We start from the raw sequence: 12,056 nt of genomic DNA on the forward strand, positions 1-12,056 counted from the left end.
CCAGCTCTAGTACGGCTACCTTGATCAGGCGCTCGATCACTTACCCATTATAATACACCTGGATGTGGGTACTGCGTTGGGATTCGAACCACTGACCTCGTGCTTTATCCCGGGCTTTATCGTCCTGTGGCTTCTCCATTCATTACTTTTGTCATTCGCTTCTCGATGAGCCCAACTTGCCTGAATTTTTTTTCCTGCAGTCTGTAGTGCTATAAAGAAAGTTAAATCGCGATGGCTATATACATTTTTATCATTAATCTGTCCTGGGTGTCTTCGTTCGTCTTTTCCGTTTCGTTTCTATGACTCCCATGCTTTCTCCCGTACTCTCTTCAACTTATCAGGGAAGTCTTACGTAATCGGGGAAGTTCCCGAGTTGCGCGACCTCAGAGACCACGTCGAGCTGAGGACATAATTATTTACTTCCTCGTCATAATAAGAGTCGCGTGCGACCCTGACTGACCTTAGCGAAGGTCAGACCTTGTCAGATTCTTATCAATAATCCGGTCAAAGGATTGTTTGTTCAGTGGAGCGAGAGTTTCACGTGTATGGCACGCATATAGGGAATCAATTAAATATATATTTCACTTAAAAAATATATCTTTCTCTTCCACTAAACCATTTCACTTAAAGAAATTTATATTTCACTTTCAAAAATATATTCCACTTTATCAAAAAAATATATTTCACTTTAAAAAATATGTTTCACTTTAAAAAAAAAAGTATTTCACTTTCCCCAAAAAATATGTTTCACTTTTCAAAAAAATATATTTCACTTTTCAAAAAAAAGATATTTCACTGTTCAAAGAAATATATTTCACTCTTCTAAAAGATATATTTCACTTTTCAAAAAGAAAAAATTTCACTTTTCTAAAAAAAATATATTTCACTTTTCCCAAAAAATATATTTCACTTTCCAAAAAAATATATTTCACTTTCCAAAGAAATATATTTCACTCTTCAAAGAAATATATTTCACTCTTCTACAAGATATATTTCACTTTCCAAAAAAATGTATTTCACTTTTCCAAAAAAATATATTTCACTTTTGAAAAAAAAATATTTCACTTTTCTAAAAAAAATATATTTCACTTTTCCCAAAAAATATATTTCACTTTCCAAAAAAGTATATTTCACTTACCAAAGAAATATATTTCTCTCTTCAAAGAAATATATTTCACTCTTCTACAAGATATATTTCACTTTCCAAAAAAATATATTTCACTTTTCCAAAAAAATATATTTCACTTTAGAAAAAAAAATGTTTCACTTTTCAAAAAAAAAATCATTTCACTTGATACATTTTAATTTTGAGAGAAAACAAATCCTTTCACTTTTGTTGGATAACACATGCGGCTGCCGTATTAGACCGTAACTATCCTCACGGAAATATCCATTCCTCTCGCTACGAAAAACATTTCACTCGTGTTGCAAATTCATTTCACTCAATTGCAAAAAAATACGTTCCTCTTTTTTCTCGGCCTGTAGGCGGCGCGCACCATTGTTGGCGGGACGAGGAGAAGGTACATGATATATCTATCTATCTATCTCTCTCTCTCTCTGCCTAATATATATCTATCTGTTTAAATATGTCTATCCTTCTATCTATCTATCTATCTATCTAATATCTATTTATTTCGTTTAATATGTCTGTATATCTGCGTATTTATCATTCAATCTTTATATCTATCTATCTATCTATTTATCTACCTATCTATCTTATGTCTATCTGTTCAGAATACATATGTCTATCCGTATGTCTACTTTTTATCTTTCAATCTAATAACTATTGATCTGTCTAAATAGTTATGTCTGTTTATTTGTTTGTTTAACTATTTAATATCTATCTATCAAATTTGTTTAATATGTTATTCTATCTATCTACCTATCAATAAATATATCGATCTATTTTCTCTCTCTCTCTCTCTCTATCTATCTATCTATCTATCTATCTTTCTATCTATCTATCTTTCTATCTATCTATTTATCTATCTGTCTGTTTATCTGTGTATGTACATGTACCTATGTATCTACCTGTCTCTGAATCTATGTGTATATCAAATATGATATCATTATCACCGCTGGGAATCATCGTATTTTTTTCATCAATCATTATCAGTATCAGCCTTCTCATCGTATTTTTTTATCGTCAATGTCTATCTGTCCGATACCTATCTATCTGTTTATATCTATCTACCTATCCATCTGTCTATCTATCTATCTATTAATCAGGGGCCGCGGAACGGTTTTCAAAGCGGGGGGGGGGGGCTGACCATGCAAAAAATCACAATCATACGGTCATTTTTACGGTTTTGGAAAAAAAGTAAAGGGGGCTGCCCCCCCCCAGCATCCGCGGCCCCTGTTAATATATATCTATCTATCTTCTATTATCTATCCACCTATCATTTATCTCTCCATCAATCTATCTATTTATCTATCTTTCTTATATGTATCTGTTTGAATATGTATGTCTGTTTGTCTATTTATCTTTCATACTTATATCCACTCATTTGTTTAAATAATTATGTTTGTTTATCTCTGCATCTACGACAGACCACCTAATTCGTCCGTACGACGAAATAAAAACCAATTTCACTTGTTACATTTTAAATCTGAGATCAAACAAATCCTTTCACTTTTGTTGGATAACACATACGGCTGCCGTATAGACCGTGAGTAAATTTCGTTCTTCACGTAAATATCCATTCCTCTCGCTACGAAAAACATTTCACTCATGTTGCAAATTCATTTCACTCAATTGCAAAAAATACGTTCCTCTTTTTTCTCGGCCTGTAGGCGGCGCACACCATTGTTGGTGGGACGAGGACAATGCACCACGAGGTGGGCCCATAAACACAAATTGTAAAGTTTGAATTTATCGCTGATTATGCACAATAGCCAGGGCAATCAGCTGTTGCATTCGGCCCTACGATCAATCACTAACCTTAGCACGGTCTGGCTATACGTTTTGTAGGCATGAGGCATGAATACTTCATACATACACTATCTACGGAGCTGAATGGTCAAGGTATAAGTGTTGAAATTTCCCTTTTCTCCCTTCCGTCTGTCTTTTCCTTCATTGACATACGATGGTCATAATGATTGATGAAATGAAGCTTACAAAAAGCTACATTTCACCGGTCAACTCGCTTGTACCTGCACTGCAAAACCAAATTCTCTCCATTTTGTATGAGACATGAATGGGGGGTCACCATCCTTAGAACAGACATAAAAAGTGAGTATACGGGACTGAAGTTGGGTAATGACATCATGGACATTCTCGGCTAACACCACAGAGATGTATACTAATTGCGCGTTATAAAAGTATCTCTATGGCTAACACCAACCTTTGGGCTGAGCGATGACGTCATCATCCATCTTCAGTCCCGAATACTCACTTTTTATGTCTGTTCTAAAGATGGTGACCCCCCCCCCCCCCTCATCACGTCTCGGACAAAATGGAGAGAATTTGGTTTTGCAGTGCAGGTACAAGTGAGTTGACCAGTGAAATGTAGCTTTTTGTAAGCTTCATTTCATCAATCATTATGACCATCGTATGTCAATGAAGTAAAAGACAGACAGAATGGAGAAAAGGGAAATTTCAACACTTATACCTTGACCATTCAGCTCCGTAGATAGTGTATGTAAAAAGCATTCATGCCTCATGCCTACAAAACGTTATAGCCAGACCGGCCGTGCTAAGGTTAGCGATTGATCGTAGGGCCGAATGCAACAGCTGATTGCCCTGGCAGCTGTGTATAATCAGCGATAAATTAAAACTTTACGATTTGTGCTTATGGGCCCACCACGTGGTGCATTGTCCTCGTCCCACCAACAATGGTGTGCGCCGCCTACAGGCCGAGAAAAAAGAGGAACGTATTTTTTGCAATTGAGTGAAATGAATTTGCAACATGAGTGAAATGTTTTTCGTAGCGAGAGGAATGGGGATATTTACGTGAAGAGCGAAATTTACTTACGGTCTAATACTGCAGCCGTATGGGATATTTACGTGAAGAACGAAATTTACTCACGGTCTTTACGGCAGCCGTATGTGTTATCCAACAAAAGTGAAAGGATTTGTTTGATCTCAGATTTAAAATGTAACAAGTGAAATTGGTTTTTATTTCGTCGTACGGACGAATTAGGTGGTCTGTCGTAGATGCAGAGATAAACAAACATAATTATTTAAACAAATGAGTGGATATAAGTATGAAAGATAAATAGACAAACAGACATACATATTCAAACAGATACATATAAGAAAGATAGATAAATAGATAGATTGATGGAGAGATAAATGATAGGTGGATAGATAATAGAAGATAGATAGATATATATTAACAGGGGCCGCGGAAGCTGGGGGCAGCCCCCTTTACTTTTTTCCAAAACCGTAAAAATGACCGTATGATTGTGATTTTTTGCATGGTCAGCCCCCCCCCCCGCTTTGAAAACCGTTCCGCGGCCCCTGATTAATAGATAGATAGATAGACAGATGGATAGGTAGATAGATATAAACAGATAGATAGGTATCGGACAGACAGACATTGACGATAAAAAAATACGATGAGGAGGCTGATACTGATAATGATTGATGAAAAAAATACGATGATTCCCAGCGGTGATAATGATATCATATTTGATATACATAGATTCAGAGACAGGTATACATAGGTACATACACAGATAGACAGACAGATAGATAAATAGATAGATAGATAGAAAGATAGAGAGAGAGAGAGAGAGAAAATAGATCGATATATTTATTGATAGGTAGATAGATAGAATAACATATTAAACAAATTTGATAGATAGATATTAAATAGTTAAACAAACAAATAAACAGACATAACTATTTAGACAGATCAATAGTTATAAGATTGAAAGATAAAAAGTAGACATACGGATAGACATATGTATTCTGAACAGATAGACATAAGATAGATAGGTAGATAAATAGATAGATAGATAGATATAAAGATTGAATGATAAATACACAGATATACAGACATATTAAACGAAATAAATAGATATTAGATAGATAGATAGAAGGATAGACATATTTAAACAGATAGATATATATTAGGCAGAGAGATAGATAGATATATCATGTACCTTCTCCTCGTCCCGCCAACAATGGTGCGCGCCGCCTACAGGCCGAGAAAAAAGAGGAACGTATTTTTTTGCAATTGAGTGAAATGAATTTGCAACACGAGTGAAATGTTTTTCGTAGCGAGAGGAATGGATATTTCCGTGAGGATAGTTACGGTCTAATACGGCAGCCGCATGTGTTATCCAACAAAAGAGAAAGGATTTTTCTCTCAAAATTAAAATGTATCAAGTGAAATGACTTTTTTTTTTGAAAAGTGAAACATTTTTTTTTCAAAAGTGAAATATATTTTTTTGGAAAAGTGAAATATATTTTTTTGGAAAGTGAAATATATCTTGTAGAAGAGTGAAATATATTTCTTTGAAGAGTGAAATATATTTCTTTGGAAAGTGAAATATATTTTTTTGAAAAGTGAAATATATTTTTTTGAAAAGTGAAATATATTTTTTGAAAAGTGAAATATATTTTTTTGAAAAGTGAAATATATTTTTTGGAAAAGTGAAATATATTTTTTTGAAAAGTGAAATATATTTTTTGAAAAGTGAAATATATTTTTTTTGAAAAGTGAAATATATTTTTTTTGATGAGTGAAATATATTTTTTTTTGAAAAGTGAAATATATTTTTTGAAAAGTGAAATATATTTTTTTGAAAAGTGAAATATACTTTTTTTGAAAAGTGAAATATATATTTTTTTAATATCAAAAGTGGAATACAATTTTTAAAAGTGAAATGGTTTAGTGGAAGAGAAACATAATTTTTTCAAGTGAAATATATATTTAATTGTTTCCCTATGAGCGTGCCATACACGTGCCTCGTATATCGTTATTACTTTTTTCTGTGTTCTCTGACTGACAGTAGGCCAATGCCTTTCGGGCTTTTAAAATCGGAAGGGTAAATGTATGTTTTATATTTTAACTAAGCCAATTAGGGGCCCTTTTCACAACATTATAAGCGTAGACCTGTATTTGTAAAACTTTCTCTTCTTTTATTTTAAATGATTTATTATTTATATGTAGCTAAGATAAAATGGTTTCCCATCAGATTCTGAACGAATGTGATGTGTTTCCATCATGTACGCCTATTTGCACTATACATACATTTCTATATAGTTCCATGCAAGTCGAATGAGGTCAGGTGAGTAAACCGATGGAACCCCGGAATGTCCTGGTTTTGACATACTAAACGCATGTATTAGTAGCTATATAGACCTATATTGCAGGCCTATGTATCATGTGTGTAATACAAAGAAGAGAGTCATCACTCTCTGCTTCAACACTGGATATTTATAATCGACCATACAACATGTATACAGCTGCTTTCAATCATAAATTTTCATCGAAATGGCTATCATTTATCTTATGCAATATTTCATATCGGGAACCATAGGCGGATCCAGGGGGGCCCGGGCCCCCCCCCCCCCCTATTGGCGGAGCAAAAAAAAGGTAAAAAGAAAGGAAAAAAGAAAAGGAAGGGAAAAGATAGGAGAAAAGAAGAAAGGCAAACATAAGAGGAGGAACATGATTGAATAAAATAACATGAGGGGAAGACTTTGAAAATAATTTTTTGAAAAATCAATTTGTTAGGATATAAAATTTTCGCTCGCGCTTCGCGCTCTTATTGTCTTTTGGGGATTTGCATATCTTGCTCAATATGGAGCTTGAAATATCAAACTTTGAAGTCAATATACAAAACATATTTCAGCTGGGAAATTGAACTTTAATTATTTTGTTTGATTTACAAATTGATTTTTAAAAAGTGCCCTGTAAAAATGTCTGTGTTATGGTCTGAATATCATTTTCTGCTTGCGCTGCTCGCTCGTAAAATTTGATTTGTCAGGTACATATTATTTTCCTGTATTCCATAAAGTTCTCAAAATATCCCTATCCAGGTCAGATTGTCAAAACGTATCAGCTAGCACTGCACGCTGGCATTTTGATTAGTGAGTTGTGTATATCCCAATATTAATCCTAAATCAAACTACTTTGATGACAGTTTATCAAAAATTTCGGCTCGCGATTTCCGCTCGCATTGATAGATATCATGCATCTTATGCTTAATTACAAAAGTGCTTTAAATGTTTTCAGGCCATAATATTAACAGATTTCGCGCTCTCATGCATAGGAAGAAAAATAGGAAGATAGTCATCATTTTCATATGATGACATAATGCCCTTGTAGAATGTCCCGGTCCTATGTAAAAACTCAAAGTATAATGATAAAATACATCAGCTCTTGTAAACTGTGATCCATCACAATTCACCATTTTCCAACAAAGTGTTTGCAATACAGAGCTCAAATTGACCCTTTGTTAGATCGAAATATCATATATTTTTAGCTCGCGTTTTGCGTTCGCTTTATTGATTTTCATGATAAAAATGGTACTTAAAATACCCAAATTCTAGGTCGAAATCTAAAACACACGTTAATTCAGATACCCAGATTGTTCTCTATTCAAATCATCCAGTTTCAGATCACAATATCAAAAAGTGTCTGCTCGCGCTTTGCGCTCGCATTAGATAAATAACTTATCCTTTCCATAATTTACAAAACATGAATAGAGTGTCCAGAATTTTCCGCTCGCGCTTCGCGCTCGCATCAATAAAGTTTAGTTTATATACTGAGAGTCCTTCCAAGTTAACAAAAAGTGCTTAGCATTTCCATTATTCAGGTAAAAAAGGTCAAAAATTTCAGCTCGCGCTTCGCGCTCGCAATATTTGAATGTTGAAATATGTAACGTCTTCATTGCTAAATGCAAGCAGTCCATAACAGGTACAATTTCGAGCAGTTCAAAACGTATACAAAAATTTTCTGCTCGCGCTCTGCGCTCGCATTATTAATGTAAGGAAGATCCCCACTTACTCATCCTTTTCATGATTTACAAAACTAATTGAATAGAGTGTCTTGTTCAGTAGGTCTAAATCTCGAAATTTTTTGCTCACGCTTCGTGCTCGCATGTTTAATTATATACCTATTCTGTTAAGTTACAAAAAGTGCTAAGAATTTCCATTCCTTATGTAAAAATGCCAAAAAAAATTCGGCTCGCGCTTCGCGCTCGCATTATTTGATTTTTAAAAATGTGTAACGTCTTCATGGCTAATTGCAAGCAAGTATTTAACAGTACCTTTTCCATCACTTCATTTCTGCTCACTCTTTACGTTCGTAGTAATTATTAACTTGCATACACATCTTTTTTTGTCAGGAAAACAAACATTTCCCAGAATGTCCAAAATTTTAGGAAAAAGTACATAAGATTTCCAAAAAAATTAGCTAGCGCTTTGCGCTCGCATTATATAAATAAAGGCTATGGTATTATACATTTATGTTTCATAAGAATAAAGCTAAAAAGTGACCATTAGGACTACCCCTTCAAAGAAACAAAAAATACCGGCAAAAATCATATTCGAGCGGCCGATCGGGGAAAATATGGCTGAAAAAATTCCGGGCTCCCCCCCCCCCCCCTATTGGCGAAGGCTGGATCAGCCCCTGGGAACATAGTTTGTTTCCCATTATGCCAGGGCGCAGAGTGAGCCCGAGAGTGAGTCATTTTGGCTCGAGCATGGTAAGCAGGTAAGTGCATGTTCCATTCAGTATGGACCTATATAGGTCCATGATATGAGCAAGGTCTTTCGCCGGAGTGTATCTTGCCCGTGTATATTCTGCATGCCTCATGTAGATGTTGTTAAGCAGAATGCAAAATCCTCACGTAAACGTGAGTAAAGAGGGAGAGTAATTTTTTTGTCGCGTATGGAATTATTTTGGTGTACTTTCAAAAACATTATATTCTCATTTGCACTTTGTCTCATGCTGTAGTAGTAGTGGTAGTGATGGCGACAATGTTCATCATCGATTTTATTGATGATGATGATGAGGAGGAGAAGGAGGAGGATGACAGTAGTATGATTGTGATTAATTGATTGATTTATGACGTAACAAATCTACAAAATGCTATTTTATTCTTCATCAGTAGGCCTACATCTATGCATATGAACGCGATTTCTTAATTTTTTTCTCCTTCTCTCCCTGTCTCATATTTACTTTAATCATCTTGATTTATAATTTATGCGATTTGATCATCCAACATTGAAAATGATTATCACGGACCCTCCTTTCACACACAAAGATTTAACAATAAAACACCCAGGAATAATACGATTAATTCGAATTCAAAAGCATTTTTTTTTTTTTTTTGAGGAATTTTTCTATGATGATACCGTTCACATAAATGTAAATATAATTATAAATGTGTATATATAGAATACCTTTGTTGCAAACAAGTGAATGTTCAGTTTGTGAATAAAATCGACAGGGAAAATTTAGAACATGTTAATTTCATGTAATTTATGGAATTGTCTCGATACGTGGTCCGTTCGCTTGGTTGGTGTTATATGAATCTGAAGGTCGAGTTGAAGTCTTTCATGATAACCAATGGGTAACTTTATGTGGCAGTCTGTGGGGCATCGAGGATGATACTGTTATCTGCCATCAGCTGAATTACATTGGAGCCGACCTTGCATTGGTTGCAGGACAATTCGGAGAATAAGGTGTCGTGAGATTCACTAACATGGAATGGGGATGGAAAGGAGAGGAATCTTTCAGCCTGTAGCTATGATATTGTGGGTGATGATGCTAAATTGGACTTCCAGAGATGCTGGCGTCGTCTGCACGAGTTGGGGTAAGCCACTTTTGTGTTTTGAGAATGTTTGATTAAACTAATTTCTAAAAAGTTGGCCGTTGAGAAGGTTCAGAACGCAGACATTATTGTCTCTGTATCTAATCTTCTCTCGAGTCGACTTTTTAAACGAAACACATTTTGTGAAATTAACTAATGACCATTAAGTTAGTATTCGGAGATGTTGTAAGTTACAACATTAAAAAAACAACAACTTTGATTTCACTCTCTGATCCCTGCTTTCCTGTATTGAATGTCTGGCGAAGTAGGTCTAAAATTGACCATGTCTACAGTGTAAAGGTAAATGCCATGTGAATTGTTACTTGATCAGAATAACTGGACATTACGAGGACTGGAAGAAAAAAAACAAGATTCTTAAATTCGGTATTTTTCCTGCATGAGAGCCCTGATGCAGACTAGGTAGACCTATCATGGCCACTGGCAAGAACATTTGCACTATAACGAGAACGCTATCATAACATGATGACGAGAACGCTATCGTAACATGACGACGAGATCGCTATCGTAACATAATGACGAGAACACTATGACATTTAATGAAAATAATGCAATCAATAACAACAATAATATTCCGCTTTAATATAGCGCTTATCGGAACGACGTTTCTAAGTTCTGCAACTTAAGTTTACTGTTTCAGTGCTAATAAATTTCTTAGTGTGCCATCATCATATGTATGTAAAAGTGAAATCATTGGAAAGTATGATTATTCCTCTTTACGATCATGTGTCATTTGTAATGCTAGTGTTATCATGAAATACACAGACATGATAAATATGCAGCAATGTAAAAAATGAAATGTTGCAAAATTCGTTGCCATGTCATGTTTGAGTTCTGCAACTCAAACTGCAAGTTTGAGTGCTAATAAATTTCTTAATGTGCCATCATCATGTGTAAAAGTGATATCTTTAGAAAGCATGATTATTCTTCTTTACAATCATGTGTCATTTGTAATGCTAGTGTTATCATGAAATACACAGACATGATAATACGCAGCAATGTTAGACATGAAATGTTGCAAAATGCGTCGTTTGCAATAGCGAATTTCCAATTGTTTCGAGGATGGACCGAGTGCATTCACTGTCGCCTGCATGGTAGAAATTCTATAGAAATGGAGACTCTTGTTAGAAATCAATGCATTTTGCAACATTTCACTTCTGACTTTTCTCGATGTTCAGGGTGATTGCATATTCCATGATTACATAATCACAGCAAATGGCATGTCATTGTAAAGAAGAATAATTCAGCTTTCCAATGATACCAGTTTCATCTTTTATACTTCATTAACCCAAAAGATATCATCCTCTAAAACTGAGTTGCAAAACTTTTTGAGGGGTTTATGTAGTATATATCTGTATATACCATCCCAAGGGATCGTGATGACCTGCGTTACTTCCGGGAGTCGTGGTCTTGTGGTTACGACACTCATATTTCAATCAAAGGGACTTTGAATCCCAGCCAAAGGGTTCGAATCCCAGCCATGGCGTGCTGCACTCGACCCGAATAAGGTGAATGGGTACCCGGTAGGCGGTAGGACTTATATTCCTCGAATGATTTAGCGCCTATACTGCGACTCGGCTACAGCTGGGGTAATCAATCAATCAATCACTTAGAGTACTAGTATATGCAATATTAGTAGCTGCGCAATATCCCGGGCGTTATGGAACATTATTATTATCACTATTGTAATTATTACTAGGTTATTAACGATTTCTTTTATTTCCTGAATTGTTGAATTGCAGTTATCCAAATGGTGGATGGTGATTATGACAATAAGGGTCGTGTTGAGGTCTACTACGGGGGTAGACGGGTTAGAATATGTCTTACCAGCTGGACCATTGAAGATGCCCATGTAGCATGTAAAGAACTTGGATTCCCTCTCAAGGCAACGGTGCATCTATTTGAGGGAGGAGATGGACCGTTTCTCCTGGACGATATGCGATGTCTAGGATATGAGGGGCGTTTGGTTGATTGTGAATCCCCAGGCTGGGCTAATAATCTTAATTGTGATGCAGACTTGAACCATGGTGCAGGTATTATGTGCAATGGTGAGTCAACTGAATTTTGTGAGGGGACTAGCTTAGATGAAGCCAAGAAAGTACAGAGCCATCACTATACATTTGGGTAGTCCTTTATACTCCTTCCGAAAAGTAGCACTGCTGTGATTTTATCTTGACATAGTTATGCGAGGTTTTTATGTCGCTATTGGTTTTCATTGACGGTGATCTTAACAAGTCAGGGTTCTTACTGTTCAATTTATTTCA

Source organism: Lytechinus variegatus, chromosome 7 (assembly GCF_018143015.1).
Source record: "Lytechinus variegatus isolate NC3 chromosome 7, Lvar_3.0, whole genome shotgun sequence".
NCBI classification, from domain to species: Eukaryota; Metazoa; Echinodermata; class Echinoidea; order Temnopleuroida; family Toxopneustidae; genus Lytechinus; species Lytechinus variegatus.